Raw genomic sequence first — 25,436 nt, forward strand, 5'->3', positions numbered from 1 at the left:
GAGACAGAAAAGTTAAAGGCAAATGAGATCAAAAAGTTTGCTAGAGCAAAGTGGCAGCAGCAAGCACAGGACCGAGTTGACTGGCAGAACATGGGAGAGGCCTTCGTCCTGCAATGGGCGTAGTCCGGCTGATGATGATAATGATGATGGTGATGATTAGGATAAACCACGACGCAAGTTCCCCGTGAGTGTGTCGTGTATATCACGTTGTACATGACGTTCCCGACGTGATTTTCATATCACCACCTGCCACCTATAATTTTTCATATTTTTCTTGCTGTCATATCACGCAACACGGACTTTGTTGCATATCGTGTGGCACTAACTGCTTTACCAACACGTCCGATTCACTTCGTGAAAATGCGTGGATTTTTTTAAGGATAATGGCATTATCTCAATTGATCTCATGGCTGAAGTTTTCTGCGTGCTCAACCAAGCATTTGAAGATTTTTTTGTTGGCATCACTGACATGATGTTTTAGCTCTTGTTATAAGTTTCCAGTTTTACAAGAGATCCGCTAAATAATGGCAGGAAACTTTGCTTTCGGGACCTTGTCGTTATGACTATCCAGCTGATGACGTTAGTTCGGTGTAGAAAGACGGGTTGCTTGGACGTCGTATTGGCGCAGAACGCCAGCCCGATCCTCACTCTAACTAGATTCGTACAGTATACCAGCACGTTTTTTGGGATCACACTCTCATGTCCTGCAACTGAGACGTAAGCCGTTCCATTGAATTCAACGCAGGCTTCGTGAAGCGATATGCCAGGTGATTTAAAAACATGTACTGTAGGCCAGCAGCGTTGCTTCTTGTAGTTGTGCAGATGTCGTTTGTTCTGGCAACAAGTTAGCCAACCACCACCGATCCCTGCCACTTTGTTAGGGACACCGAGTCATCATGCAAGCTACCTTCCGGTGTGCCTGCTCTTTCTGTACCAGAAAACATCACACTGTGCTGGTCCCGTTTGACAAGGACGTCCCAGAGAGGGGGCCCAACATTGCTTTCTACCTCCCTGCGAACTTAATCGATGCTTCCAAGCTATTTAATTGTGCCAGAAATGAAGGAATTCTTGATAGCTGAGTTATGTGAACGCGTCGTGTGGTATCGGCGCTTACATTCTAATAGACGGTACCTCAAAAACACTCAGTAAGAAATACGAATACATGCTATGTGTCTCAGCGCGTTAGCTTGAGTGAATGAAATTTGTAAAAAAGAGTAGTGTTGTGCACTATGTCTCCAAAATATATATTCATAGGTGCATATTACTGGAACTTTCTGAAGATGCTAAATTCTGCCTAATGATGGGAACAGCTAGGTATTAGACATGTTAGAATGATAACCCCTTTTATACAGAAGTCAATCACATTGGTAAGCAGGGCTGGGCAGTATCGTAGATAAGTGTATCTTAGATACTGTCTTCGATACTCTTTGTGTATCTTGTATCTGTATCAAGATACGTCTTACAAAATGAATATCCTTATGTGTAATCCCAATACATTGAATGATGCATCATTTACCCTAAGGTACAAGATACTGCTAGTCCTGTTGCAACACTATTGTGTGAAACATTATGCCTTGACTGAACTTCGCTTATCAAGCTGGTAAGGGTGCATCTAAGTTACCTGAATAAAACCAAGAATGAAGGGCAATAATATATTTTATCTTTCCGCCAGTGCCCGCCAGTGAGGGCCGGCTACGAGGTGGGCGTGTCCTCTTTGTTGAAGCTGATGAACATGACAGCGTACGGGCAATGTCAACAGAAATAGGCGCGCGATCGCAGACGTTCGCGCGCTCGTCCAAGGGCTTTTTGTTTTCTCAATGTTTCCCTATCTACTTATGTTTTGGAATGACATTTTCATTAGCCATTTAAAAGCGCTTTATGGCGCAAGAGGCCCAAAATAACGCCATTTATTTTCTTTTCCTTCCTGGAATTATTTGTTCTAACCAGAATGTGTGCGGCTATTGTCGCATGAACGCGGGTGCCGCTCTATTGTGTGTTATTTCGTTAAAAACCTGAAGCACTGACTGTCATCGCATCTCGTGTCTTTTAAACATAAGTGAATTGATGGTTCTTGTGAATATATGCTGTAAATACATAGATTGACTTATCCGCTAATATGATGGGCACTATAGCACCACTGGCACCAATTATACTTTTAATTGAACAAGCGTTTACATGTCAGACGGTATACCTTTGCGTACCACATCGCTTTTTTCCGGCTATTTCAATTTATATGTCTCTTTAAATTGTATTGTTATTGTTAGTACAAGTGCTTCCTCAGCTGTTCTCTTCCCTCCCATTCATCACCTAGGGAATAGCTTCGCCTTGTTGGTCGGGTGACTGCAATACATGTTTGTCTAAAACGCAGTCAAAATAAGCTCTCTGCTTTAAACTTTGTTTTAAGTGCCTCCTTTATTTCACAGTTGCACAGTTATATTTACACAGTTGCATTCACTTTTGTTTACTGTTCAGCCATGAATATTTAGGAAACAGATATGTCCTTATGCGGAAATGCATTAAGTATACAGCATGAAACATTTTTCATACTGTTAGTTAAAATCACGAAATGGAGTTTGCAGTATAATTTCAAATAATTTAGGAGCTATTTCGGATATATCTGGAAGGAGATCCGAGACGCATTGTTAAATTGCCAAATGGTCCGTTTTGCCTATGAGGGTCCCGTTGAGCCAAATGAGGCAATTTTTCCTACTCACTGATTTTTTTATTGTGTAACTTTAACATGTATGTGGAGGATACTTCAAGCTTAATTGTCAAAGCTATTAGCAGTGCCAACTGCACCATGCATCTATATCTAATCACTCTAAATGTTTGATACGAAATGGCTTTTTCAGTTTGCTTATATTTTTTCACCTTAATTAGGCTTCAATAAAAATATTTTTAACAGAAAATGACCAGGTAATATAAGCTAAGTGCCCACTCTGTGAATGGTGGTGTTCTCCTGCGATAATTTGTAGGACTATACGGACACGGCCTGTTTTAATGTATTTTGTTCTGACGTGATTGGGTTTGATGGCTTCTAAATGTACTCTGGGAGAAAGCCCTCGGGAGGAATATATAGGCCTCTGGTGCTGTACTCTCGACAGGTTTAGTGTTCTGCGCAGTTGCAGTGTGGCATTGGTGAAATCACATTGTACAAACTCTGGACTCCCTACTTTAGTTTGCTGTGCAACCTTGCATTTCTTCGCATTTGATTCACGAGCTTCTTGTGTTTACTTTACAAAAGCATAAAATAGAAAGTAAAAAGAAGCACTGACTTCGTTTAAATTGTCAAATTTCACATTGAGAACTCTGAAGCCAATGCCATACGTATCACTATCGTAATTTTATTATTAGCCGAAATAATTATAGTTGAAGTTTAAATTCAAAACTTTGGGCCAAAATATCCGTGTGTGCGTCATCAATACTTTCAAATTGTATTTTTTGTATTTTCGCAATCGGCTTTGTGGTATATTTTGAAACTTTGTATGCTCAATTGTCTCTGAGAGTGTCCTTCAATTTCATTGAGTAGAAGCTATGCAGGACCCAATAAACTCCATCAAAGTTTATGAGGTCACGGTGTTTTGTGTGGTGTTGTCTTTGTTCAAGCTTTCGGTAAGAGTCGTGTGCATACCAGCCCTCGTGTATAATCACATCGACGTGGGATGTCTGTCATCCAACACTACCGCTAAACAACACCAAAATATAGAAAGCCCTGACACAAAACAACACCCCAAACAACACCAAACCACCCAACAACATTAAAATAGAGAAGTCCTGCAACCCCGATAGTGCACTGAACAGCCAGCGCAATGACAGCCGACGTCAGCGCACCGCTACGGGCCTAAAAGATCAAGCAAGTTCAAACATTTGTGTGCCCAGGTCACGCGCCAACGTCAGAAAATCACAGAGCGCTCGGGGCACTCGTATTAGTTTGCGCCATGCTCGCCCTGGCACTGCAGTCACCGGCTGGAGCTGGGAGGGATTGCAAAGGCACCGCCCAAGCGACTGGCCGCTGGGTACCGCAGTGAGAGTACGCGCGTACGCCGCTGCCTTGCGCCATTACGGAACGAATGGCTCGAAAAGCCAAAGCGCCCGTAACTACTCTCCATGGTTTAGAAAAAGATAACTTTGTTCAATCGCTAATCTTACATGGAAAATACTGAAAAGTAGAAACAATTTCTGCAAAGCGGACATCGTGTACGCATACGGCAAGGAAAGGCAGTGTTGTGCCGTGATGGCGACTCCCTCTCCAATATTATCTGATCAGTGCTGCGTTGCCTGCCCTGACGGCTGACATTCCGCCATTGATAAATCCATGCTTGCTACAATAACACGCCACTAGTTTTTGTAGTTAAAAAAAGAAACAGGTTGAAGTGGTAGCTGCGTCAATATTATTTTATGGCGTCGTATTTACACCATAGAGTAGAATAAAATTACACAGGAGTGGTCACGCTGGCCAAAAGTGGTGGTGCTACGCAGCTTCACACGAGCAGTAAGATGGCGACACATCACTCGCTGCTTCAAGAGAGCAAACGTACTAGTTATTTACAACAGCACATTTTCTTGTGCATTACACGTCTACGTGTTTCAGCGACTGTGATTTATTGCTGGCCCTGCTGTGGTGGTCTAGTGTCTAAGGTACTTGGCTGCTGACCCGCAGGTAGCGGGTTCGAATCCTGGCCACGGTGGCTGCATTTCCGTGGAGGCGGAAATGGTGTAGGCCCGTGTGCTCAGATTTGGGCGCAGGTTAAAGAACACCAGGTGGTCAAAATTTCTGGAGCCCTCCACTACGGCGTCTCTCGTAATCATATCCCAGGTAGCACAAATCATTAAAGTAACGTTGTATTTTTGTTGCGAATGTCGAACAAACCTTTTATATTTTCCAACAACATTGTCTGAACGTTTTACATGAAACGTATAACGTTCTATGTTGTATGTAAAGCGTTATAGATATATATTAGAAATACAATGATAAAATAACTTTGAATGTGGAACATTAGTGCAACCTTCAAACAAAACAATGAACATTGATTATTATATTTCAAACATTAAAAATGTTAAAATTGCACAAAGAATTAACATAACAGGTGAACAATCTGGTAATGTTCATGTATTATTTTACGATCCTTATTTGCCGAAAATGCCCATTAACCAAGAAATGTATTAACTTATAGCTGCAGAGAAATACTTCATAATCTACAGAGAAAACATTAAATTTCATTCAAGAAATAAATTGGTTTTTGCTAAGTGACACCAGATAATGATAGTTACAATAACATATAGTTCAGTCAATCTGTGGCTATTCTTCAATTGATATTGCAACTATTCAATGCGTGCTTATGAACTGGCTTTACTGCGTGAGATGTCATGCACAGCTGTCTTTTGGTCATGTATTTGTAGTAGCCTTCAAGTTTCTCACGCATCACTGTGGTGTATACCATAGTGATGTGTGAGAAACATATGTACATATGTATTTTAAAGTACGTATGTACATATGTACTTTAATAGCCATACTACCATGGACGTCGGCATGAATGAGTCAAGTCTTGGCGGAGAAGGGGGGGTTGCATTGCGGTGAGGGAGTACTGGAGTGGCTTGGGCAAATGATGCTTTAAATTTGCATTCCCCTGCTGATTATAAAGAACACTGTTGACTCACAAAAGGTTGGCAAAACAGTAATGCAATTTTTTTATTGAGGTCCCAATGCTTTACATGCGGGAGTGAGCCGAACAATTATTGTAAATAAAACAAAGATTCTAAGGCTTCGCAAAAGTTATCCAAGTTTGAATGATGGTGATGCTCTTGGAAAGACCGTTCCAGTCCTGGGTGGTCTAGCAAAGGAACCACAGTGGGTCACGGTGCAAATAAGAGGTAGGTCGAGAGCCTTGTGGTAATGTGTGTGGGCTGAAGTATGATGAGCAGTTTGGAAGTTATATAGAAATGTATGCATTTGGTACTACAAGTACATTCTAATGATTTTACATTGCAGGTATGCATAATGTACGCCTGGGTTAGTCCTTATCTAACCAATACTAGCTGGTACAGTACGAAAAACAGTAGAGTAATTGGAACAAATAATATAACTTCACGGTTTAGGTCAAGCTCTATAGACTTCATTTGGGCTGCGTTCTAACCGCAGATAAAATTTTGGGCCAATTCATGTTTTGTAGGCTCAAAAACTTGACTCATGGAGGGGCGAAATACAAGTTAAAATGAAAATAGCCAAAAGCTTTGTAAGTATTGTTAGCTATCTTACTTCAGAAGACGTTTAAATTCTTTTAATTCTTAAAAGACAAGACACTTAGCATAATTGAGAGACAACATAGTAGCATGACTTCACCAGGCTTTTGCGGTCCTCTAGACTTCTATCAGCGAAGCTGTTTAGGAAATCGCGAGTCGGTGGCAAAAAACTATCATTGTGACAGGTATTGTGACTTTGTGCAGCCTACCAGAAAACTATCGTCATAATAAATGGGTATGTGTGACAGAAATGGGGAAAATCTCACTACTCGCCTCAGGTCCACTAATAGCGATGAAGGCAACAGTTTGCCCAACAAATCGCTTCAAAGCAATAGCAAACCGAACACCTCTGAGCCCGTATGAGAAAATACAAGGAAATGAGAAAGACACATATCAGCTGTGAGAAGACCCCGAAGCAATGGAAAGCCTGTGCTAAAGACGTGCCTATCAATCTAAAAGAGGTGTGGGCGCTCAGTTTCAGGGAGAGTTTTTGTCTCTTGAACTTGAATAACCGTATCGTGCCTGTGGCTGTCTTTGGGATTCTTTGATCTAAGAATCAACGTAAAAACAACCTAGCATCACATAGCTAAAGCCTAGAAGCACCCAGATAAGTCTTCACAATCGTCCAGTTTTGCAGTTTCAAGCCTTGAGCGGCCTAGTACAAGTTTTGCCAATTCTTGTATGTCACTGCATTGGAAGCAATATAAATATTGTGTATAGTTTCCGCAGCCTCCAGAAAGTGAGATAATTCATGAGGCTTTTATAATTAACATGTCAAAACATTTCTCATCTCAGTAAGAATTACTGTTCCTAACAAGTATGGTAGCGTGAGCATTTAAATAATGCTCCTCATTCTGGCTTGTTTTCATTCACTGTCTCAACATCAACGGCCAAAGCTACAGGTAAAATGCCAGAGGCGCATGTACAGTCGTCAGTAAGCTTTGCTCAAATGCTCCACAACATGTCCTGAAGCAATTTGGTTGACACCAGCGCCACGCAGCTTTGAGTTTTGTTACCGAGGTGTTACGCATGCATGCCAACGTACAATCCTAGCTTACCGAGCTATCATCTCGGCAACAGTGCCCAGTTTTTCGCGGCTCCCCTCAGTCAAATCAGTCCAAGACACGCTGGGGAGCGTTCGAGTTAAGCTTTCCGACAAATCTACGGTGCAATGTCGTTTAAGAACACCAGATAGTTGAAATTCCTAACGCTCTCTGCTACAGTGCGCTCAAATTCATATTGTGGCTTTGGCATGTAAAGGCCTCGATAATATAATATTAAAACTATACAAAGCCAGAAATAAGGACATAACAGTGAAGGTAGTCTGGCTGTTTAAAATTTCAGTTCATAAAAGAAAACAGAGCAGCGAGAACATTTAACATGAGCAGTCATGTTGTACGTTCTCTGTGTGCAGTCTGCTCTTGTGCAACAATATTTCAACAAAAGCCAATGCTAGATTTGACACTGTTTCTGTCATGTGCACCTTGAAATTGTGTTAAATTAATGGAGATATAGCAACTCGGTCAGGATTGTAGGCACTGCTTTAATAGGATTAGGTTAGTTTCTACTTTCCATCTGGAGCACAGCCCGAATGAAATTGGCCGACAATGAGACGTCCCATGAGAAGCATTACGCTAACATAACTACTTAGCCAGAACAGCCACAGGGAAGCTACATATATGAGACGTTACGCAAGTGTGCGAGTAACGCACCTCGTAGGCTGTACAACTGCATGCAGACGGCCACTCGACAAAAATAGCTGAACACTAGTCAGGAAATGTCCTGCCGGAAGTCAATCCGTGAACAGACTTGACATCGCAACCAACAAATATATTCAACGGGCACATACATTCTCGTCTTCGCCGCTTCGGTGAATCATGAATGCGAGGCGTGAAGACAGCACGCAAAGGCAGTGTGCAGCTGGGCTAGCTACCCTTGCTTGGCCGCACCATGAACTGAACCTAATTGGTAACACGCTGAACAAAGTAAGCGAATTCCAGGCATTATGCCATCAGGTGGGACAGGTCGGCGTCGATCAACGCACCAACCACCTTCCGCGATCAAATCAAAAGCACAGTAGGCGAGCGCTGAGAGTCTCTAGATCTGTGAAGGCCAAACTGTGCGCCGAATGTCAGCGTCCGGTGTATATACATGTCGCAACACGATCCCTACAATTTTGCTGATAATGAACACACACTCCATACCTTTCGAGACGATGCCCCACATCAAAATTTGTTTCCATTGCGATCTTTTACGAAGCTAATTTCGCCAATGGGTCAATGCAGCTCTAGCACAGCTTGCTTTACGACTCTACCTACTGTAACAAGGCGTTGACTGTAACCACTGTAACCTAGTTTTTTACAATTTAAGCCACTTCACGGTTGCCACCCCGTTTTTACCTCTGTTTTCGCTCAACTGAGAAGGTGGCTAGTGAAAATTTACTGATGTTTAAAAAACATATTATATATATTATGTATTAGAGTTAACTGTTGGTCTGCTGTGATGATGCTTGTTATGTCGTGAGATGTCGAGGAAAACCCCGGGCCTGCTACAACGCAAGAGCTCTTGCAAACGATCTTGGAAAACCAGGCCAAGTCTGAACGTGATTTGAATGCTATTAGAGACCAAATTTCTGAAGTAAACGTTAAAACAGATAAGCTAACCAGTTCGTTTGCTTTAATTCATGAAATGAAACTGAGAATTGATATTTTGGAAGCTACTGTCCGGCAGCAGGCGGAAAGGCTGGTAGACTACGAAAACAGAAGCCAGAGAAACAATCTTTTGGTACTTGGTCTCGCTGAAAAAAGTAAAGAATCAGAATCTGATTTAATAGTTTCGGTCGTGGACAAGTTATTTAAGGAAAAACTTGATGTAGAAGAAGAAAGGTACAGCCCGGGAAGGTTAGGCCAGTCATCATGAGATTCTATGACTACCGGGAAAAGGAGCGTGTGATGAAAAATTGTCCGAAGCTGAAGGGAAGTCCCATAAGTATTAGTAATGACTATGCGAGTGAAACAGTGGAAAGGCGGAGGAAGTTATGGCAAAGCGCGGCTGCTGAGCGTGATAGCGGTTTGAAGGTTTCTCTGAGTCACGATGAGCTCAAAATAAACGATAAGCTCTACACTTGGGATCAGAACAAGAATGAGCGTTGTGCGATTTCGAACAGCAAAAGCAAGAGGGATGGCAGAGCTGCTCCTGCTACCCACTCGAATGCCGCATCTGCGTCAAAATTGTAGCTACGCCTGCTTGTACTAAATGCTCGTAGCATTGTAAATAAGGTCACGGAACTCGAATTCTTGTTGCTGTCACATAGCCCACAAATTGCTGTCATAACCGAAACATGGTTGAGTCCTTTAATTCCCGACGATTGTATTATTCTCCCCGGATATCTTGTACACAGGTGGGATAGGGATTCACGGGTTGGTGGAGTGGCCATTCTTGTGAAGTCGCCTATTACGACAGAAAGAATTGATTGCTCCCTCTCCGAAACGGTTTGGTGCAAAATATTCGTTGAAAAAGTGGTTTTTATTGTCGGAGCAATTTACAGGCCCCCTGGTACCACGCCTGATTTCCTAGACCAACTGAACAGTTTCTTGTGCAAATTCCAGAATGGCAACACGAGGTTGATACTGACTGGCGATTTTAATTTACCGCATATAAATTGGGAAAGTGTCACACCTGGACATATAGATACTGTGAGTGGTGATAAAATGTTGGAAATATAGTTCTCTCATAACTTAACACAGAATATAAAAGAAAATACGCGAGTAACTGCTAATTCAGGAACATTGCTTGATCTGGTGTTCCTATCACACAGAGTGACACCTAGCACTTTATCGGTCGAAGAGGGAATATCGGACCACAAGCTGATAACTGTTAACATTCAGCTAGACGCAAAGCCGCAGAAGCGGCCATTTGTCCCGGTTTAGATTAAAAATTTTGCACGGGCCGATGACACGTCTATACTTGACTATCTAGAATTGTCCCTTCATGAGTTTGAACTTGCTTCTGTCTCAGAATCTGTAGAAGAGTTATGGCAACGTTTCAAAATCATTGTAAAGCATTGTACGGATATATTTGTTCCAACTCGTAAAAAGAAAACGAAACAGCGCAGTCCGAGGATAACCCGGGAAATCATCCATATCAAACGAAAAATAAAACGCATGCGGAAAAACAAAACCAACTCGGTAGCAACCGTACAATTGCGTGGACGGTTAAAGACAGCATTAAAAGAATTCAAACGAAAGTTTTAAACCGAACCCTTGCTGACTTCATTAAGTCTTCCCCTCAAAAATTTTGGCTTCATTTGAAGAATGAAAAAGAAGAAATTTAACAGATAAAAATTGGACCCGAGACAGTGAGGCAAAAACCGCAGATAGCAAATTCTTTCAACCAGTTCTTTCAGTCGGTCTTCACTAGAGATGAAACCGATCAGGTGGATGCTGACCAGGCCTGCCCACGCGCCTGCGCAATGGAGCCCTTAGCTATCATGCAGGAAGGGGTGTTCAGTCACTTGCTAGGGCTTGACACTAAAAAGGCAACCGGACCAGACGAAATTTCCAGTGAATTCTTACGACGGTATGCCGAATGGGCGTCCTTTTATTTAACAATCATTTTCAGAAAATCTCTTGAAACATCCTCATTACCACAAGACTGGCGCACTGCAATTGTAAAGCCTATATACAAAGCTGGCACTCGACTTCATGTGAACAGTTATCGCCCCGTTTCATTGACCTCTGTGTGTTGCAAAATCATGGAACACTTCATAGCAAGGCACAATATTATTTTTCTTGAGTCAAAAGAGTTTTCTTATCCCCATCAACACGGATTCAGGAAGGCGTTGTCAACTGTTACTCAACTGGTAGAAACAGTTCATGATTTTTATGTATCTCTCCAAGGTCAACAACAATTAGACGTCATTTGTGTAGATTTCGCCAAAGCATTTGATAAAATTCCTCATAGCAAATTAATTTTTAAGCTTCAGCAACTAGGACTTAGCTCAGATATACTAAATTGGATAGCCGCGTATTTGGAGAACCGTCAACAAAAAGTACGTGTAGATGATTGCACATCTAGTTCATTGAAAGTACTGTCTGGTGTCCCACAGTTGTCTGTGCTGGGTCCTTTGTTGTTTTTAATTTTCATAAATGATATTTCCGCAGTTGTCGAAAGCCCGGTAAAAGTCAAACTTTTTGCAGACGATTGTTTAATTTACGCTCCTGTAACTAACGCAAACGACCAAATCCAAATTAATCGCTGTCTGCAAGCCTTGCATAATTGGTGCACCCAGTCGGGAATGGAAATTAACTTGTCAGAGACTACGTTCACCCATATAACCAAGAAAAAAACCGTACTCGCATATGATTATAAAATCGGAAATAGCCTTCTGACCAGAACACACAGCTTTAAATACCTGGGGGCGACTATTACCAGCGATTTGGGGTGGCACACTCATGTTGAGGAGGTGTGTTCAAAGGCTTACAGGAAGTTGTTTTACTTGAGGAAAAAACTCGAAGATGCCCCTAGAGATGTCAAATTACTTTCACATAAGACATTTGTTCGCCCTATTTTGGGGTATGCATCTTCTGTATGGAGTCCTTATCAGCAGTCACTGAGAGATAAAATAGAAAAAATTCAAAGGCTAGCAGCGCGCTTCACTTGCTCGCGGTACCGGAGGACAGAATCCGTCACAAATTTGTTAAAATCATGTGCGCTAGAACCCCCGCAAGTGTGCCGCGAAAAGCAAAGGTTAAAACTCCTGTTTCAAATTATAAGAGGCGAAATCAAAATAAATGAAGACACATACATACAACCTGCACCCAAAAGAGAAGCTCGGTTGAACAATAGTCACCCAATAAGGCCTTTTTGGGCGCGTCTGGATGGCTTTAAAAATTCTTTTTTTCCGTATACTATAGAAGTGTGGAATAGACTTTCAGAGTACGCTGTTACTAGCGCAAATGTCAAACAGTTTGAGTGTTCGCTAGAATTGTACTACCGGCAACATGAAACGTAATGTCTGTTTTGTCATTGTGTATTGTTTTTGTTTTGTGTTTATATTCCTCCCTTTAATGACCCTCAAGTGAGGGTTACAGTATTAATAAATAAATAATAAAATAAATTTTTGATTTAGTTAACAAAATTCCTATATTGAATAAAAATCTGTTTTGTCTTGCAAATGTTTTTTTGTTGCAGCACTAGCAGTCTTAATCAGATGCAGCGCTTAATTTTTCTATGTTTTGGCACGAGTTGGCAACCATGAAAGCGTCTTTCTTTTTGGCTCGTGTTTTCTCCTGTTTTCTTGGCGAGCGTAGACGATCGTGACGACTGTACCGGCGCGCTTTTCATTCACGCTTTTGAAGATAGCATATGAAGGTAAGCATAAATGAGTTCATTGCACTTTAAAGCTGCTACTCTCGATGAAGTGAAATTACTGCATGTATGCATTACCAATGTCACGTGGAACCGCGCCGTGGCTGACACAAAAGTACAGGAGGGGTCAGCAGTTCTCAGGCTACGCTGCCATAGAAATACACGGGATAGTGGCCCAAGAACTTTGACCAACACTGTACGTTGAAACCACAATGATAATAAAACGGATCCGCGGATCGAGTTTGGCGCAGCGGAATTGAAAGTTGGATCACGTTGTGATAGGGGCTGATCGCAATTGGAGGTGTCAAAGTAGCAGCACCTGATCTGGCTTGAGCCTCATCCAGATCAGCCCTTTTTGCGATCGTAACTGCTCGTGCGACACCGGTACAGTCAGTTTTATTCGCAATCGGGTCTAATCGCTATTTGTGGGATGGCTGGGTCAACCTTGATTTGGATGAGGCTGTAACGCAATGCATTAGCCAATTGTTTGCGATCAAAAGCACCCTCGTGTCACCGGTTTTGCGATGGAGAAATGATCAGGCTTGATTGTGATCAGAAGTACTTTTGTGACATTTGCATAACTATTAAGTTGTGAAGAGCAGAAATGATATCACACAGGGTGTTGTTGGAGCCAACATTTTGAAATGGTTTGCCAGGCTGAAACAAATCAGCTTGTCAAAACGTTCGATTCAACGACACCCCGTGTTCGCAAATTTTTCATGTCTTCAAGCTTCCATTTTTTCCTGAACTTCTCCCTTCACCTTCCGTGGCTGTATATCAGCTGTCATGCTGCTAACGTCGAGGCCACGGCCGCCGCATCGCGAAGAGGCTAAGTACAAGCAAACCTATACATTTTAATCCACATAAAAAAATTTCAGCTGGACAAAATTAATCCTGAGTACCCCCTTTTCTATGACATGCCATATTATCACCATTTTAGCTCGTGTTACTGAAGTAGGTAGTAGCTTTTTTGTGTGTCAACCTAAATTCAAAACACTCGATGTATTGTGTGCAGATATAAAACAGTATCGAAGACATTTACAAGATGTTGGCGACCCGCAGAGAAAAAGAAGAGTTGCTGAATGTGTGCACAAACAGTTCGCAGACATTGCAATTTCATCTTTTTCCGAACAGGATAAGAATTTCGAAAATGATGAAGTAGAAAACAGAAGCAGTAATGTCACGGAGGCTTCAAATCAAGAGCATGTTGACCCTACAGATGCTTTTGCAAGCACGTCAGCTGTTGAACAGCCAAGGTTGACCAGTAATGTGGCAGAAGTTGAGTTAGAAACAACTTATGAAGAACAGCCGAGATTGGCCAGCAAGCTGGCTGCTTCGGCCTGTGAAACTGAAGCTTGTGCTTCACATCTAACGCTGCTGCTGAAAATATTGAAGAAGCACGATCTGGAGTTACCCAGTGACTCACGAACCCTATTGGGGACACCGAGGTCTCGCGCGTTAAGAAAAATACAGGCATCTGGTTTATACCACTACTTTGGTATTAAATCAACACTAGAACAAATAATACAAGCAGGCAGCATCACAAGTATAACCATCTCACTTCTGATAAATACTGATGGGCTTCCCATTGCAAAGAGTTCAAGCAAACAGTTCTGGCCAATATTGGCGTATGTTGAAAAATCCATTTTTGTCAAACCATTTGTCATTGCCTTGTTTGTTGTAAACTCAAAACCTGAGAGCCTCCAGGACTACTTGAGTGATTTTATTGCAGAAGTGAGCATGCTTGAAATGGAAGGCTTCACTCAAGGTGACAAAAAGTTTACAGTTCCAGTACGTGCATTTGTCTGTAATGCACCTGCAGGGGCATTCTTGAAGTGCATCAAGGGCCATGGGGGCTCATACAGTTGCGAGATATGCACTCAAGAAGGAGTCTATTCTGAAATCTCTCCGAAAGTAATCCTTCCAGAGCTCCTTGATCCACTGCGAACTGACAAAGCGTTTCTGAACCAAAAGCAGGAAAAGCACCATCGTGGACACTCACCATTGACCGAGTTAAAAATTGGCATGGTTAGCGATTTTCCACAGCAATACATGCACCTTGTGTACCTAGGGGTTGTGAGGAAACTGCTTCACTACTGGGTCCGTGGAGTACCTCATAGGTGAAAGGTTCCAGTACGTGTGCAGAATGAAATATAAAAGATGGTAATAAATTTGTAGAAGCACACACCTCGTGAAATGGCCCGTAAGCCCCGAAGTCTTTGTGAACTGGAAAGATGGAAGGCCACAGAGTTTCGGAACTTTTTATTCTACCTTGAACCTGTAGTGCTATCAGGGCCAATTGAAAAATGTTAATACCAGTGTTTCATGAAGCTGAGTGTGGCATTATCTATCCTCGCAAGCCCTAAGGTTTCCCACCTGCACTTAAACTTTTGCCAGAAATCTTCTCCGAGGATTTGTCACTGATGCTGGACGTCTTTATGGGGAGGGTGTTTATGTGTAGAATGTACATTCACTTGTACACCTTCCTGATGATGTGCAGAAGTTTGGCTACCTTGACTCATTTTCAGCATTCCCATTTGAGAACTTTTGGGTCAATCGAAGTGTGACTTGAAATCTCCAAACCGACCGCTTCAGCAAGTCGTGAAGCGCTTGTGTGAGCGCAGTCAGAGGGACGTGTTCAAAACAGCACTACCAGAAAAGCGAGTAACTTTGCAGAAGCCATGTGATTCTGGACCTACTCCTCCAGGTTTTCAGGAACAATAGTTTCACTGCATAGCTTTTTGAGACGTAGTCATTGAAACCAACACTGCTGACTCATGTCTTTTTATGAAAGACAGGAACATTGTGATTGTAACAAATGTTTTATCAGATAGTGTTGATGTAAAGATATCTGCTGGATTTTTCAAGCAACTGACCAACTTTCATGCTGGTATTGTGGGGACAACTGAGCTCCATGCGTACCAGGCTTCGGACCTTTCAGCAGTCAATGCAGTATGGTCAATTAGGCAGATCAAGTCAAAGTGCGGCTGCTTACCTGGTAAGCAAGGTTTTGTTGTACTGCCACTTTTACACAGTGGCTGATGTCACCACAGTCTCATTTGAAAAGTTTCATGCTGTTTATGATATTTCATGGATGAAGATTTTAATGAAAAAACATGGCTCTCATTTCAACCAGTTTACACTGTTGGCAATGTAGCTGTGCATCACTATCCATGCTCTGTGCGATGTCAGTACGTGCGAAAGGAATCCTGAATTACTTTACCGAGCAAACAGATATTGGCCTTAGTATTAAAGTTCATTGTCATTCACGAATACCGCAGCAATTTTCCAAATCTGTCAAGATTGAGTGGAGTTAAGGGAATTTATTGCGTGCTGTTAAGTTATTTCTCTCTTGTTTTGTCCTGACGAGTGCACTGGAAGCTACACAGGAAGGGATGACTTGTGAAAAAGAAGCTAGGTCATATGCATGAGAGTGAGTGTACGTCACGAAGTACAATTGCTTGTTAGAAATGCACATGCCCCTTTTCGTAGTTAGTGGAAGAAGATGTCGACGTGACTGAGTGACGCTCGTGTCGTTTCGCATGTGTGGTGTTAGTAGCCTGTGGGGCTTGTGTTTTCTTGAAAGTTAAGTAAATCCTTCCCTTTCTACAACGTCTCGGGTGCTTCGATGATCCCGGCGAAGCTAACATGATTGATTAATCGAATTGTGGGATTTCACTTCTCAAAACCACTATATGATTATGAGAGACGTTAGTGGAGGGCTCCGAGAATCGCAACCACCTGGGCTTCTTTAACGTGAACCCAAATCTTAGCACATGGGCCTACAACATTTCTGCCTCCATCGAAAATGGAGCCGCCGCAGCCGGGATTCGATCCCTCGACCGAAGCTAACATGCTCTTTCACAATGTGGTTTCAGAGCACATCAGGGTTGCGACTTGTAGAGATCACCAGTAACCATCCTTGCCCTCACCCGCAGATGGAAGGAGAAGTTCGCTAAAATATGCGATATGTTTTCATGTGAGTGGATAGTCTGTTGGGTCCTAAAATAGTGGCTACCAGCGTGGAAGTTATTCTTCTGATTTGTGCCACTGTCATGATACAGGTGCGAAAAACAATCAAGTGGTTGCCGTGCGGGGGCCATGAACAACAATGAAGTGTGCAACGCGTGCCGTGGTGTGCATGCGGTGGTTCGAGGCAGCGCAGTGGTAGAGGACAGACGGTTCTCGGCGGGACGTCAGGTCCGGCGAACTAGGCGACGACCTTTAGGCATTCTATCGTTCTTGTACTTCAGCTGGGTGACTGGCCCGGAAGCGGAAGATACACCCTGACAGCAGGCATCAAAAAGTATTAGCTTTCCAGCTCGCTCCGCCACCTACAAGCATCTGTTATTTGGACCACACGACGAGGAACGGTCAGGAACTATATAATTTGCTTTAGCAGACTGGGGCAAGAAGTACAGCTGATCCAAACGCCACTTATGGTTTATGCCAGCTATTGATCAATAGCAGCAGTCTGTTGTGTGAGGAAAGATCAGTTTTATGCCAGCCCTCCGAAGAGCTGAGTGCAGTCCTCTCTGAAAAGAGGGTACTTAAGAAAGTGTAACCATTGCATTCTACTTATTGTGTCTGCTTGCCAAACATGACTGCAAGATTTGTCAGAGCTCTCCACAGCATACAGCGTCTGCTTTCGTCTGCATGTTTTCTTTTACTAGCACAAGAGGTAATTCATGATCGCTTTGAGGACTTCCAAGGGGACGAAATTAAGCCTTTCACTATGGCGTATACCAGGTCACTATGGGATGTTGAACCCAATAAACCAATCAATCAACTTGTGCACCACTGTTTGCTGGAGCAAGAGTGCTGTCCAGATACGAAAACAAGGTGGGGCCCAAGGTCAGAGGGGTCTTTGTATTTAATGAACGGAGTTCAGCATGCCTTGTGAAACTTTTTACGCGTGTCATGCTATGGAATCAGATTACATGGAAGAACACAATTGCATAAAGCTTGGTTTTAAAGAGTACATTTGATTTTTTGAATACCTCTTTCCATGTTTTTTTTTTCCTTGTGAGATGATCGTACCTTGCATATATGAGTGTTTTTCAGTAAATTCTCTGTCTGTGCTGTGTCTGCGCCTAATTCTCCCTTCAAGCTAGTTGATTTTTATTGCATTTCATGTCAAGATAAACCATGAGTTCACCTCAAAAATCAACCCTTTAGGTTTATTATATTCATTTCTGTAGAAAGCTCATCATCCACAGCTGGTAATCCGGCACTGGTTTTATTGATATGGAATGAATTTGTATCTGATATAAGACTGCCAAATGCTGAGTTAGCTTGAGCAGATGGAAATAACAACTTTTAAAGATGATGGACTTTCTTGGGGACCTTCGACGAGAAAATTTGGGTCTGCCTGTCTCTAAATTTTTCTGTTGGTCCGCTCTTAATGGTACCCTAAAAGGCACCAGACGATATCCCTAACGGCCCACCCTCTCCGCAGTGCCCACCAATACTGCTGAAGCTTTAGCATTCTTACTTGTGCAGTTGTCAATTAAAAACAATTATTGTGCATATTTGAAGCACCATACCAACACGTCAATATTCTGTAAGTGTGTATTTTACTACAAAAGGCATACATAAGAAATTCTAAAGACCGTAGCGTTTATCACGCTGCACTAACCATGGAACGCTTGCACGAAAAGGCAAGTATTTCCAACGCTTTGCTAAGACGACACGGTGGTGGCACCTACCCGTCGCCTCACGTTCTACACCTTATCACCTGCTAGACGGGAGCGCACACCGTGCACTTTGTTTTTCGAGATAACTGACAGATAGCGCTCATAACTTACGTGCGACGTGACTTTATGCCCTCGTTCACCTCCGCTGCACGCTCGAGGCACTCTAACGCAGCACCTCCAGACTACCATTCACCGATGTTCTTGTGCAGAACATCAAATAAATATTTTGTTAACTCTCACCAGACGCAAGACTATTTATTGTCTTTCGACGATAGTTGCAGTGTAACATGTAGATACGTGGCCCATTCTTTTTTGAAGGGTTTACACAGGGCTCGGTACTACTTATAAGACTGCAACCTAATCTCAATATGCTTCTCGAGTTATTGTTATTTTAGGGTGAGTTCATTTGGGCTTACGGGCCTTATAATGTTACTTAATGTTTCCAGATGTATTCAGTCATTCACTTCAAAGAAAGTGGAGACGTTGCTGCAGTGCCATCATGTTGGGTTCAGGGCAACAAGGTATTTTGGCATCCGTACAAAACTGCAACAAAAGAGACGTCGGCTATCAAAACCAAAGTTGAACCGGAATCCTACTGGACTCAGTATTCCCGTGCTGTTTTGTCAACAACAGGTAAATTTTGTTCAGCTATACTGGCTGGTATATTGGCACTGTTGGGAGGTGGTCAGTGCTATAGCTAAGAAATCATGAGTTTTGCACAAGAAATTTAGATAGCAATGCCAGTGAAAATTTTTCGTTGGCCATATAAATGATTGCCTTTATAAGCCATCCTTGTGAATAGCTGCAATTAGTTTACCAGTGTCACAAATTTATTGCCTTCATCAACGCCCTTCACGGGGGTGGCGATTTGGACTTCTTGGTTTTGTAGCATGATGACTGAGTGTAGGCTAAAGATATGGACAAAGGAAGGTACATTCAACCGTGTTGAAATATTTTGCTGCACGCGATTAGTTTGTGACAGCAGTACTGTGTTTGGAACAGGCAGGGTGTGTCCCAGTAGGAATTCAAAATACTTCTACATTTTTAGACTGGTCACTCTCACCAGAAGACTATTGCATGTGATTTGAGTGGGTCGTTCGATACGGTTTATGAAAAAACATAGAATAACTGGCTTCACTATATTTACATGATTAGTTATAATTATAAGAAGTTTTTGTGAAATATGTCAGTTCACTCTAACACTTCTGCTTACCTATAATTGGGTCAAGAACGTTGGCATCAAATTATATAATTTTCCCCCAAATATAGACAGCCTATCATAATGCGGGTCACAAAGGAATCACTTCACAACCAAACGCAATAGCCCTTGTTAGAACCATTTCCATAGCTGGTGTTTCAGCAACTTTCACATCGGCTGTCTGCCACATGCATAAGCTTTTTCTACTATAATCAGTTTTTTAAAAATATTGAGGTTAAAAAATTTATAGATAAGCTATACTCAGTGACAATTTGTCTTGGCATCGAAGCGAAAGCTACAGAGCCAAATTATGGGAATCCTACCACCGGTGAATGTAGTTCTACAATAGCGCCCGTATTTTCACCGCAAAATATAGATATAAGTTCCCCCTTTATTTTCTACGAGGAGAAATTTGAGGCAGGTCGTAGTTCCCACCATTAGGATCATTGTATTTACTTTAATTTATTCGTTGTGACTTCGCATTTCTGAGCGCGCAAAGAAATCCCACCTTTTTACGTACACCTCAAACGCTAAGGGATGTCTGCGTCTATACATGAACCACTGATGGTGCGCCCCCGCCACTTTCAATAGCGTTAGGAGACGCACGCCAAAACGCACTACTTCACGTAGTGCTACAACACCACCTCCGTAGCTTTCCGTGCAGTGCCAAGAAAAGTTGTTGCTTAGTATAGCAGTTAATTTCACTCATTATTTTGTTTGGTGTAATAGTTTACATTAATCTAGTCTAAGGAAGAGCCAATTGTATCATTCACCATTTATTCAAGTGTAAGTATCAGCAGCCAATTTGTCAAACTTTATTTTCTTTCTTTTTCTTTGGTAACATGCTGTGCCTTTCTTTTGTTCGAAAATTGACATGACAGTGCAATCATATCGAACATTTTTTTCTTTCCATCAGTTCTTTCAAAAGTGCTCATGCCGGTCGAGCATTTAAATATGCAGCTAGCTGCATATTTAAATGCTCGAGGACGGTCTGTCCTTACAGCTATCGACGGACATGCTTGCTTGTGGGCGTTCAACGCAGCCTCAGAGCCTGTTGTTCTACCAGCCGGATTCAAACTGGGAACGTTGGAGAAGCAGGCCACAATTAACGTCAGAATGGTCTCAGAGTGTTCATCCATCAGTCAGACTGCGCCCAATCACTCAGCCGAGAATAAACGTATGATCAATAAGTCGTTGTCTTCTTCCGAGCAGAATGTTTTGGAGGAGGTAAGTACACGCTACGCGGGAGTCTGATTTCGCTCAAAACAAGCGTTGTTCCATGTTGCCCGAATCCCGTATGCACCACCGCATCAACACGGGAGATGCTACACCAATATGTCAGAAACCCTATCACGTATCCCCGTCAGAGAGGCAAGTGATCGCCGATCAGGTCAATGACATGCTGCAGAAAGGCGTTATTCAAGAGTAAAGGAGTCCCTGGGCAGCTCCCGTTATATTGTAAAAAAGAAAGACAACTCTTAGCGATTTTGTGTAGACTACCGCCGTCTCAACGCCGTCACAAGAAAGACGTGTATTCGCTACCACGCATCGACGATGCGGTTGATTGTCTGCACTCGGCCGCATACTTTTCGTCCGTCGACCTAAGGTCGGGATACTGGCAAATACCAATGCATCCGTCCGGCAAAGAGAAGACTGCTTTTGTCACGCCTGATGGGTTATTTGAATTCAACGTTATGCTGTTTGACTTATGCAATGCCCCAGCTACCTTCGAGCGATTCATAGACTCCATCCTTCGCGGTCTCAAGTGTATGTGTTATCTCGATGATGTAATTATTTTTGGCAAGACATTCCACGAGCACAATCATCGGCTTAGCGTTGTTCTAGACTGCGTCAAACAAGCTGGTCTCGTTTTAAACGCAAAGAAGTGTCATTTTGGTGAGCGTCAAGCCCTTGTGCTTGGAAGTCTAGTCGACAGGGACGGTATACGACCAGACCCACACAAAATCAGTGCTGTCCGAGACTCCAAGCAACCGATGTCTGTGAAGGATCTCCGTAGCTTTGTGGGCCTGTGTTCTTATTTTCGTTGGTTTATCAAAGGCTTCGCCCAGCTTGCTCATCTCCTGACAGAGTTGCTCCGCAAAAACGCCCCATTCCGATGGACCGTTGAGTGTGAGGCTGCTTTCGAGCAGCTGAAATATTTGCTTACTTCCGGGCCACCCTTGCGCCATTTCAACCCGGAGGCACTCACGGAACTGCATACAGTTGCTATTGGTATCAGTGTTGGTGCCGTGCTAGTTCAATATCACGACAGCCGCCAGCACGCCGTGGCGTATGCAAGTCGTACTTTGACTAAGGCGGAGAGGAATTATATAGTCACCAAACTGGAATGTCTTGCAGTTGTTTTCGCCGTCTAAAAGTTCAGACCTTATTTGTACGGCCGGCCGTTCAAGATCGTCACAGATCATCATTCGCATTGTTGGCTTGTCGGACTACGTGACCCATCTGGTCGGTTCGCTCGCTGGGCCTTACGGCTTCAAGAATATAATATTCTGTGACCTACAAGAGCGGTCGATGTCACGCAGATGCCGACTGCTTATCTCGTCTTCCATCTCCGACTGTGCATGCTGTTCATGATGATTTTGACAACTACCTGGCCGCAATCCCATCTAACTTCCCAAAGTTGCACGTCTTCCGTCACGAGCAACAGCGTGACCCTTCGCTGAAACCAATAATTGATGTGGCTCGTGGCTCTAAACGCACCACGCCATTCGTGATTCATGACGCATTACTATACGCAAGATTTACTCCAGCTATGCTCCCACACTTCTCCTCGTCGTGCCAGAACGCCTGCGTCTTGCGGTATTTCAAGCCATGCATGATGAAATCTAGTCTGGGCACCTTGGATTTGCCTGAATGCTTCACCGTATCCGATAACGTTTTTACTGGTCTCGACTCTGGAAGACCACCAAGCACTACGTCGCAAGTTGTGATGTCTGCCAACGCCACAAACAACCTACCACACCATTGGCCGGCACACTGCAGCCGGTTAAGCCACCGACATCACCATTCGAAAAAGTTGGCATAGATTTACTGGGCCCTTTCCCCAAGTCTACCACCGGCCACCGCTGGATTATTGTGTGCGTAGATAACCTGACGCGGTACACTGAAACTATGGCGGTTGCTTCAGCCATATCATCTGATGTGTCATGGTTTTCTTCTACACTCGATCATACTTCGTCACGGGGCCCCTCGTGTGGTGATAAGTGATCGCGGCCAACAGTTTACCGCTGACGTTGTCGAAGAGTTGCTACGGCTTTGTGGGTGTCAGTATCGCCATTCCACGCCATACCCTCCTCAGACCAACGGTCTCACTGAGCGCACCAATCATACTATCATCAACATGCTTTCAATGTACTTCGCAGCGGATCACAAGAACTGGGATGCCGTATTACCTTTTGTTACATACGCCTTTAATACCGCGAAACACGAAGTCACGGGTTATACGTCTTCTTTTCTTCTCTATGCTCGTCATCCCCAAAGTTTCCGCGACACCATACTTCCTTTTTCAACGAATGGACACGCCAGTGTCGCGCCGAAGAAGCTCGTCGACTTGCTCGGCTCCGAACTCTTTCCGCCCACGCTCGCGCGAAAGACTGCTACGACGCAAAACACCCGCATGTGACTTTCGCTACAGGTGACTTGGTCTGGCTGTGGACGCCTGTTCGAAAGAAGGGACTTTCCCAGAAGTTTCTTTCTAAGTACTCAGGACCATTCGTCATTACTCAGTGCCTAAGTGACATCACTTACGCTGTTGCGAAAGTGACAGCTCAGAACCGGCGTTCGCCCAAGACGCAAATTGTGCACATTGCCCGATTGAAGCTCTACAACAACCGATTGCTTCTACTCGCTCGGTGAGCTTCGCCTGGCCTGGAGGGAAATGTAATGCCGACTGAAAGAGCGAGGAAGAAGAAGAGATTGGACGCTCTCGAGCGATGGTGATTCGGCAGTGACGGTAGATCGCGGACATTTTTCTGTGTAAATTAACCCATCACATCCGTAACAATATATATATATATATATATATATATATATATATATATATATATATATATATATATATATATATATATATATATATATATATATATATATATATATATATATATTTATATATATATATATGTATGTATATAGTATAACGGGGTTTATTGATTAAAACCAACTGACTGGTTCAAGAGGCGTCAGTCACTGTCACGAGCTCAGATTTTCGTCGTAGTCGTCTTTCAGGTGCTCCAATAAGATACTGTATCTCTCCCTCTTCCCCACTACATTTGCCCCGGTGGTGAAGAGGAGCCATCAATGCGACTCACAGCGAAGCAAGCACAAGGGGATCATAGTAAGGTTTTAAGCGGCTGATGTGGACTGTCTCACGACCACGGCATCGTCTGTCCTCGGCAGGTCCCTACTGAAACGTTCCGCATGAAATCTTACGGAAAATATATGGACTCCGTATCATTTCCTTATGCTACATACGGAAAACATATGGAGTTTTATGGAAATATACGGAAGTTGTAAGGCATTTACGGAACGCTTCTTATGGAGTATATGGAAGGATAAGGAAATTGTATGGCGTATACGGAAGGCTTTTCATGGAGTACATGGAAAGATGAGGAAAATGTATGGCATATATGGAAGGCTTTTTATGGAGTATATGGAAGGATAAGGAAGTTTTATGGCGTGGATGGAGTGAGTTTTATGGAAAATATGGAATGATAAGGAAACTTATGGAGCATACGGAGAGTTCATTATGGAAGATATGGAAGGATAAGGAGAGCGTATGGAGTGTACAGAAGCTTTGATAAGGAAAATGCAGAATGTAAGGTCTTACGGAAATATACAGATTTTGTAAGGTGCTAACGAAAATGTGCAATAGTGTATGAAAGGCATGTGGATTGTTGCAAAAATGTGGAAACTCTACAGTTGTTGTCACATTTTCAGCAGGAAATCCGAGCTCTATAAAGTTATAAATGAATGCAAAGTGACATATATAGTACAAAAGAATAATGCAGGCTAGTCTGTGTTGTCAGTCACCACTGTTTGCCCTTTTCCAGAATGAATACAACTTCTACAGATGACCAGGTGCTAAAGTCTGTCAAACGGAAAATGTGTCATTCACAAGGAATGACAATAACTCTCATTTTACTTGCATGCTGTCACACGAAAACAAATCAAGCAAAAAAAGCATAACTTCAAGGGCTCGTTTTTTGGTGGAAACAATAATAATGAGAACTAAATTCATTGTGATTGAACTTGTCAATAATAATGAAACTGTTCTCATTAACATTGGCAAAGAGAAATGTCATTTTAAAATATCGACCATGAGCTTAGCTCTCCTGAGCACCGACAAAATAAATGAAAGTTGATGAAAACTAATTGCATGTAGCCTAAAAATTTTTTCTGACAGTATGTGCTCCTACAATATAAATAAAGCTATACACAACTTGCCACAGCTTCACGACAGAAACGAGGTAGGGGCAGAGGGAGTGGTGAAAAAAATATTTATGAGAGCACAACTGGTATTTACGGACACATAATGGTGCTTATCAATGATGCTCGGATGGTCGTGTATAGAGCTGGGTCGTTTTGAGATTTTTAAAAGCATTGTTTCAGACCACCATGCAGATTATGCTTCAATTGTAGTGCTACATAAGACACAACTTATGGGCCAGCTTTAATGAATAAGAAGATTATAGGTTAAACAAATGCTTTAAAATATATCATATCATGGCTGCATGGACGCATACAAGCTATGCAAAGCGCAATAAATCGAGGACGCATGAGTTTCTCCTGATACTTCAGTTCTACATAATGCTTCAACTGTGCTGCAAAGGAATTTAACCAATGTCTGTGTGTGCAACATTGTCCATTTTAAACTATCTATATGTATATATAAAATTCCTACTGCGAGTTAA

At 42.7% G+C, this 25,436-nt stretch overlaps 1 pseudogene; it reads left to right on the forward strand.

The window, feature by feature from the left end:
* The first annotated feature begins 12,606 nt into the window (after positions 1–12,606).
* Positions 12,607–15,651, forward strand: LOC142775482 (uncharacterized; annotated as a pseudogene).
* The last annotated feature ends 9,785 nt before the right edge of the window (positions 15,652–25,436 follow it).

This window comes from Rhipicephalus microplus, chromosome X, assembly GCF_043290135.1.
Source record: "Rhipicephalus microplus isolate Deutch F79 chromosome X, USDA_Rmic, whole genome shotgun sequence".
In the NCBI taxonomy this organism is placed as follows: domain Eukaryota; kingdom Metazoa; phylum Arthropoda; class Arachnida; order Ixodida; family Ixodidae; genus Rhipicephalus; species Rhipicephalus microplus.